An 8,960-nucleotide genomic window follows, 5' to 3' on the forward strand; every position below is an offset into this window, starting at 1 on the left:
ACTCCTGTACTTATTAGCTAAGCCTCTACCGTCCTAGCCATTGTCTGGTTAAATCGAACACAACCGTTTCGCAGCACACTGCCTTTGTGAAAGGCTTGAGATGGGATGATTAGCTGCAGTTGTGACACAGAATTGAGTATCACTTGTTTAATGAATGATGAACGGTCATGAATACTGCAAAATGAATGCGGTATCACAAAATCTGAGTCGGTGGCTTTTTCCCAGAACTGTGCAGAACACTTGTGTGATCACGATGAAAGACTCTGCCCCACTTATTCTTTCTTTCCTTTGTAATTACCCACTGATAAGCAGTCTCCCTAATTGCCTTTGTAGAATGGGAGCTGGCTGAGTGACTGGTTAGCATTTAGTTTCTTGCCAGAAAGGCCAGCGTGATCAAATCCTTGTGTCCACCCAGCACCACCTGCTTAGCTAGCAGTGATAAACAGATAATTAAACTGGTTCACTGGTTCTGGCTCTTGCTGTTGCTTAGTGACTATTGAAAACCAAGTAGGAAGTTGCTGCTTGAGTAAAAGTTTTATATTTTTTAAAATTTTTTATTGCTAGTGGAAATTTGAGTCTGGAAAAACAAGGAGAGTTCTCAGCACTGTCTCTAGCAGAAGATATGAATTTTGCGGATGGTAGATTTGCCTATTGAAGCAGCCCTTTTGAAGGAGCCCTGCACGGGACTTCTAAAATCTAATTGGCTGGTTAAACTGTGGATGCGGAGAATTACCAGCAGCTGGTCCACAAACAAGAGACCGATACATAAGATTCACTTTTTTTTTACCCTAGGATTACATTTATTTATTTGTTACAATCACGGTTTTTGTTTTTAAATCTTTCAACCATTTTGATCTTTCTCACTGATTTGAGGAAGGTGATGCAGAACATTGTAGGGCTGAAATGATTCATTAATTAATTCGATTACTAAAAAGCATCGACACAAATTCTTTGCGTCGATGCTTCGTTTAATCCATATAACTATATAGGGCGCTGTTTTGCACGGACATTTATTACTGTTGCACATTGCGCTTACGCTGTGATCAAGTGAACACGACATGGTTATGATGGCGCTGTTTGCAAAGTGGAGGAAAAGAGAGAAAATGGCGAGGGACGAAGAAGAAAGTGTTCGAAGTATGGGATTATTTTCAAGCTAAAAGAAAACAACAACTCTGTAAAGTTACAGTCCGTCCACCGTAAAACAAAACTTATGTAGCAACAGCATGATGGTGTCTCCTGGTCTAGCATCAAGTCCAAGGAGTGGACCACAGACAAGGTAACAGCAACTTTAGCATTTAACTTCAATCGTGATTTATTGTTGAGTTAAAGGCTAGTAAAGATAAGCTGCAATCCTCAGTTGTAAATGTATACATGTGCGTTTGTTGTTCTCCGCCAGAGAGAGAGATAAAAACTTCCTTGGTAGGAACACAAATCCGTAAGCTTAAGACAAACCTGTAACATTGCCGACCAGTGTCTGTGGTGTTTTAACCAAACAATGAAAGCTGTATTGAGTGTTGAACTAAGCAGCTTGCAGTCTGCAGGTGTACTACTTGCTGATATACTATTGTGTGGTCTGTATTTCATAAACAGTATGAAAAAAGCCATAACCAGTTAGTACTGTCAAACTGTGAAGTTTTAAGATATAAATTTGTTTCTGCTGCGGTGCCTGAGCATTTATTGTCCTTGGTGTCTGAAGTGGTTCTGATTTTTGAGTGTGTATAGATATTATATGACTTAAGTAATGGCAGCACGATGAAGGTTGGGATGAGTTTAAAAGGATGATGTATTGATCTGTGGTTACAGAATATTACTGTTGCACGGATGACAACTCTGTGGCGTTGTAGAGAATGTGTCTCGCCTTCGCGTTAGAGGTCGCTCGTTCTCCGAGGGGCAGGAATGCTGAGTTATTTCTGAACAAACCCTTGCAGGTACCGCTCTCTCTGCAGTTCTGTATTTAGGTCCGGATCGGTGCCTCAGTTTGTCCACGCTCTACTTTATGGCTGTCCTCTCAGGCTTGATATTGATAATATTGTGTGGATTTACAGTATCGACTTTGCTGACATTAAACAATGAGCTTCTCTCAACCTCGCTCGACATTGCAGCATCGGCTTTAGACAGTAATTTAAATCTTTAAACTTTCCTTCTCACTTGTTTGCAGGCTTCGTCTGTCATTTTTCATTGTCATTTTGTCTCACTTTCTTTAAATTTAGGACAGTGTGTACCCCAAATTCACCTCTTCTGTCTCTTTGTGCCTCTGATATTGGTTGTTTTCTCTTCCATCCTCCCCTCACCGCCACTTTACCCATGTTTTCTGCTGGTATTAGGAATCCCTGCAGGCCCCATCTCCCCTGTGAATGGATATACTATCCAGGTTTCAATGAAATAAGCCTCCTCTCTGCTGCCTGCCCTGATGGCTCTCACAAAACACAATGAGCCTGTTTGTTCTGTCGCTGATAAGCCCCATCCGAGAGAGAGACAGAGACAAGCAGGGGGAGGAACAAGGATTGAAGAAGGGAGAGAGAAATAAGACAGTTAAGAAGAGTGAGAAGCACAGATCGGCTGTTTGAATCAGAGCGAAGGCGATGGAGGGTGTATGAGATGCAGAAAGAGTGAAAAATGGAGGCCTGAGATATTCTCTGACAAAGCGGGACAGTGTGACAGAGAGGATTAAGCCGACTCCCTCATCCACTTGCTTTCCAGTTCTCTTTCCAACCCCACCCACCCCCACCACACAAATAGCCAGAGGAAAAGTATCATCTGGCTACCAGCTGCAGGGCTATCAATGTCACTGCACAACACTGTCACTTTAAAAAGAAAATCAAACCACAAATCAAGCTAACCAGCCTTATTACTCAGCATTTCCAAAGCACCTTGCAGTGGCACAGTTACACAGAGCTACAGAGGGATCTTAACCCTCAGGCCTGGCAGTTTTAGTGCAGATCCTCTATCTACATACTACAAATTCCCTGACTGGACAACTTTACTGCTCCCACAGCAAAAGCATGGACCAAACTTCCACAGCTTGGCACGACTACAACAATTGTTTGTGGCATTTGGGTATTATTAGGAGGCTTTGGTGCCACAGATTAATTGGCATGTGGCTAAGGCTGGCTGAGCTTCCGTATCAGGTTTCATCCTGGAGAACAAGAAAGGAGGCTGTAAGCAGATTAGCCAAGCGACAGCAATATCACATGATTACTATGGCCAATGGCTACACAAGTCACCCATTCTTCTGCATCAAGAACTTTTCAGAGGGCATTGGGAGACTGCATCTTTACCAAATTATCAGAGTAGAAAACAAACTGTTTTATTTGTATTGGCAAGTCACAGGTGTAAGGTGCATTTTCAAAATTATGTTGCTGCTTTTCGCTATTTTGCGAACAGTCTGTTTTGATTGGTAAAATGGATAAACTTGCCAGCCAGAACCAACATTACTCCTTTGGCCGATGGCCAGCTTATTTTAATGTCCTTGACATTTCAAAGAAACCTCTGAAATCCAAGAACTCATGAGGAAAAACATTTGGCTCTTTAGCATCTAAATGTTTGCTTTGTCTTTTGGCAGGTAGGGTAGTTAAATTGTCGCACCCGGAATGCTTGAAACTGTTCTCTCTAGGGGAGGTTGAGAGCTTTTAGATTCAACCGCATATCTTATGTGCAGCTGGAGAACCAAAGCAATGAGCTAATAGTTTGCTTTTAATTCCCTTTGGGTTTTTCAATGGTAATATAAAAAGATACTGCTACAGTTGAATTACAAATCACTGATGTGGGCAGAAGAAGGTATAAACATCACCAGGTCAGTAGTTCCTTTTTAAAAAAAAATTATGTAAGCATACTAAAACTCAAACACACACTCTCCTTGGCAGTTAGACAGTTTGTGAAACGGTTTGTAACTGTTGGGCAGTTATGTTCTGTGAGTCTTGGTCTCAGTGGGAGAGAAGGATCGTACAGACGGAGGTGTCCAGATTGGTGTCTGTGCTTTTGTGAAATTGACTTGATGGGATGATTTCAGTGGCGAGGAGCTATCAGTGAAAGGCCAGTGAAAAGCATCTCAGTGACCAGCCGTTAAAACTAGCTGTAGACGAGCACCGAGAGTGGTGCAATGCGTTCACATAGAGAGATAAAAAGGCACCCTCTTGTCTCTGATGAGCTTGAAGCTTTGGGTTGAGCGCATCGTTTACATATTCATCTCAAATTGGGAAGTTATTATCTTACTTTTCCTGCTTTTCCACCATTTAGTTTGAAGAACTCGTACGTATTTGAGCGTAGAAACATGCTTCTATTTAATAAGCTAATAAAATGTGTGCAATTGGTTGTGGCAACACTGTTTTTCTGAGTTCCCCATGTCTTTTTAGTAATGATGTGCAACACCACCATGTTTTGATTCCCAGTAAATTACATCCTGTTGTATCTCTATTACATTAGTGGTCCTCCTCAGTTTTATAAAAAGCAATAAACAAGTTAGTATAGCAACACTGTATTTGCTTTTAGTGGATTATCCTGGTGAAATAGAGTACTGGTATTACTGCCAGGGTTGGTAATACCTGTGGAAGCAACATTCAGTGCTTTCACTCCTGAATAAACCATAAACAAATGGGTTTTCCCTGTTACAGTGTCTACAGGAGCGCTGTTCTTGAGGTGGATTGGGGTAACATCCCCACATACGGCGGTGCTTGGGAATCCAGATGGGCGGTTGGCGTTTCTAGCGTCAGGCTTTCTCGGGAGGTCACATGATCTGCCATATGACTTAGAGAGCTGCTGTCAGCACTGGGCGCATACATGCTAAGCACAACACAACACATGCCCCGAGCCATCAGGCTTTCTTCAGCGTCACGTTATCTCTGACCATCTAGTTATTTAAGGCACGCCCTGTTGCTGGGCTTTTCCAGCTCCCCCCACCGCACACTCACACACTCAACAATGCTTGTTTTTATATATCTGTTCATCTCTTTTTGTTCCCGTAAGTCTTTGGACATCCTGCAGTGTTGCTTTTTCTTGTATCTGTTTGGACGGACAGTGTGGCAGCTCATTGCTCATCATTACTGTCTTTCTTGCAGCCACATACATCTTTGAATTTCTGTCCTTTCCCTTGTTGTACCTCTCCCTCTCTCTGGGCTGCACAGCTGATCCAAAATATATTAAAAATTACAGTGCACTCCCTGAACCACAATAAGCTTCCTCCTTCATATAGGGGGATGCTTTTAGAAAGCTTCCCCAACAAGTTCAATCATGTGCGGTGCAAAATCTGTGACCCTGTGGTTCAAGGGAAATAATCTTTTCATTTTATTCAAACTGAATAAAATACTCAGCAATATTATCATCATTCCCACCTGACCCATTTTTTTTGGGAGGTTTTGTAGATAATTGAAAATGAAATTGGGATGAGAAGTCCTTCACCACTGTTGGTAGCCTCGCAGGATGTGTTTTGGTATGATTGTCAGTCAAAAGTATTGCTAAGGCAGTTTCCCAAGTAAATCTTTACTTTTAGACAATTTAGAAAACAATTTGGTATGAAAACCCTACACAAAGAGCACATAACTGTTGCAAATGTAATGCAAAATATTCTAAATTCAGTTCAGGCATAAAAGACAACCTTTGTACATGCTAGTGTGCGTCTTTGTCTGCTTTTCCTTTTTGTCCCCCTCTTCGCCATGGTCCAAAATCAGGTTTACACTTCTTGAGTTAACCCTCTCTCCAGATACACACAAGCCAATCAGCATCCTTCTCTGATCGGTTGGCTGCCTAGCAACCGGACCCCCCCCCCCATCCAGACCCTCCTTCACAAGCTCCCAGGCTCGTGTTTCACTGCCGCTCACCGACATGACACTTAGGAATGAGGCTACAAAGACTCAGAGAGTCAATCTTTCTCTCAAGCCACCACCCCCATCAACCCCTCCTTTTCAGGAGAAGTGGTACGACCTGTTAGTTGACATCTCTAGAGAGCCCGTTTCTTATGACATGTGTTTTATTTATTTATTTTTTTAGTGGGCTGCTTTTTGATGTGCTGTCAGTAAATGCAGAAGACGGGTCCACTCCCAGGGGGGTTGGATTGTCTCAGAGTTGAAAGAGCATGTCTGAGTGTATGTGTGTGTCTGTCAGTCTGGTTTGTATGCATGTATAATGTATGTAAAGCTGCAAGTGAGGATTATTTTCATATCGATTTAATCTGTCAATTATTTTTGATGAATTGATTAGATTTTAATTTGATTGAAAAACATATTGAAATTAATTTTGGTGTGATTTTTGTGGGGATTTGCCGTGTCTAGAATATGACATGTATGCCATTTTATTATTTTAAAATGGTATTTTGACACTCCTTTAACAAATATTGCACCTCCTGTGATTTGAAAATTGCTGTAGCCCGTATGACGATTTCGATCAAATTGCGATGAATTGTTCAGCCCTAGAATTGCCCATCCTTCCTTTGCCAACAACAGCGTAAAACACATGTCTGAACACGTCGCAGCTTTACATGGAGCTTGGGGTTAATTATGTTTGATACCATGGTGCTCGTATTGACGAGTGGTATAAAGAGAAACAGAATAACTTTCGAGAGGGGACAGTGGTGTACTAGCCTCTCATCCCGCTGTTAGACGTTGAACCAGCTGCCTCTTAAGCCTGGGGCACTCTTCCCTGGGACGGGACACTTCGGAGGGGCATCTTTGAGAAGACGAGTCGCAATGAGAGGCTCTCTCCGGCCAGAGCGAGCCCTACGCAGGCTGAGGTTTTGCAGGGCAGCCGTCTCCTGCTTGTAGATTTGGTGGGCGGGGCTTAACACAGTGATATGAACAGCGGACAGAGAGACTCAAAGTTTTGCATTGTTTCTTCAGTTGTTACCATCTGCAGCTTTAAGTTCCTTAAAGACGTACTACATGAAACCTGCCTTTGGGTTGTACGTATGTACATATTTGAGCATTTATCTGTATAGTATGTCAACTTTTGTATTTGTATGCATGTATCCATGCCATTTGTGTAGGGTTGTCACCATTTAAATTCTAATTCAAAATCGATGGAAATGAGTTTTGATTTCCGTCAAAAGCATGATCGGATATTCTCTCATTATTAACCCAGTAATGTGTTGACTTTACAAATCAAGGCTTGAAAATCTTACAATAACATAGCCGTCACTGCTGGATTTGTTTGTTAATCAACTTGTGACCTAAAAACCAAAAGTCAAATTGAATCGTGGATTTGGAAAATTGTGACACACCTAAGTGTGTGTTCACTGTGTGTCTGTGCTGGCAAAAATCTTCACTGTAAAAACGAAGCGATTAGTGTGAAGTGCTTAGGAAGTAGGTCATAGCAACCGTCCCTCTCACTGTTTCTTAATCTTCTATTTCTGACTGTAACCCCACTTTATGCAGTCCTGTAAAAGGGGGGTTTCAGTCAGAAAGAGACTCTCTTCAGCCTCTCCTCTCTCCTCATTCTTTACATAATTATATAACATGTCGTTTGCTGGAGGCTTTTATCTTAAGTGCCTCACAGTGCTGCAAGTGCATAACATGGGTGTCCCTACTGGGAATCGAACCTCCCTGGTGGTGAATGCTTTGCTCTGCCTGTTTCCCTACACAGGGAATGTGGGATGTTCTCGTGAAGGCAGACACCTGGCTGTATGTTTTTGTGTTGCTGGGTAAAAAATAAAATCAAGCATGGGAGAAATTAGGTGTCTGTTGGGTTTTTTTTGTTTGTTTTTTTTCCTGACTGCCTAGTTTTTTTTGAAAAAACATCCACACTGCTGGTCGATATTTACTGTATGTGCAATTACAGAAGGAAGGAGGCAATACTGTGATTTATCAAGTTTAGGTCTGAAACTTAATAATTAATGAATCTGTTGATTTTTGTAATTAATTAATTACTTAGTATATAAAACATCAGAAAATAGTACAAAATGCCCAACACAATGTTGTACAATGAAATGAAAGTTTGTAGTCCCTTCATGGTACATGCACAGAACATAACAGATAATTCAATTTATATTAGAATAGGGTAACAGATAAAATAAAACAATAGAGGCCTATGCCTCTATATGATGGAAAAAGAAAAATGTATGAGTTTGAAGGAGCTACTGGCCACAGCATCTGCATGCAGAGCTGTTGCCATAGGCAAACAATTGCACACAATTAATCAACTAATTGTTTACTTACTAATTAAGTTTGAAAGCTGGTCTCAGCTGCTGCTTCTCTTTTTTTGTGACTTCAAGGTAAAATTCTGCAGCTTTACCGTCCCTGCTGATATTGATGCTTTTAAGGGTATAGACAGGAATTAAGAGGAAAATACCTTGTGTTGGCAAATCTTGTTTTCTTTGGATGGTTTCTTTTCAAATCGGTGGTGTGTTACTTAGTGAGGATGAAATGCTTGTCTCTATTTTAGCCCCAATTTGTCAGTCATGAGACATGACGCTACAGCTGCACAACAAACAATTGCCTCAAAATTAATAAAGTTGAAACTGCCACTTTGACAGGGTCTAAAATAAAATGAAACATCTAGTTTTACTGAAGTTAGTATCAATTGCCGAGTTACTGAATTGTATTGTACGTAGGGTTCCATCGGATAATGTCTACATTGAAACATCAGGATGGATGATGACATCGGGGGCGCGGGGGGCATCGTCCATCGGCCCAACCCTAATTGTACGTGTGGTGGTGGTGGTTTATCCACAACTTGAACACACCCCAAATTCAGATCCAGTACATGAAACTTGGAAGTAATGGGGTTTAATAACAAAAGTTGCACATCCAGAAATACCAACACGGCCACAACACCGGCTATCTAAATGCCTTGCCAAGTGGCCATGGCTCACTTCTTTCTTTCCTCTTCCTCTGTTTGATGTTGCTTCTTTTTTCACTCTGTACTGAGATATGCACATTTGAGAGACATCCCCTCAAATTTCAGAATATTTGAATTATTGTGTGACGATACATGATATCAGTTTTACGAGAATAAGATTATGTTAACGCTTTTTT

At 41.3% G+C, this 8,960-nt stretch overlaps 1 protein-coding gene across 1 annotated transcript in view; it reads left to right on the forward strand.

The window, feature by feature from the left end:
• The window catches only part of LOC123961768 (cortactin-binding protein 2-like), a 49,845-nt gene that overhangs the window by 9,672 nt on the left and 31,213 nt on the right, over nt 1-8,960 (forward strand). The gene's annotated exons all lie outside the window — the stretch shown is intronic.

Source organism: Micropterus dolomieu, linkage group LG22 (genome assembly GCF_021292245.1).
Source record: "Micropterus dolomieu isolate WLL.071019.BEF.003 ecotype Adirondacks linkage group LG22, ASM2129224v1, whole genome shotgun sequence".
Classification (NCBI taxonomy): domain Eukaryota; kingdom Metazoa; phylum Chordata; class Actinopteri; order Centrarchiformes; family Centrarchidae; genus Micropterus; species Micropterus dolomieu.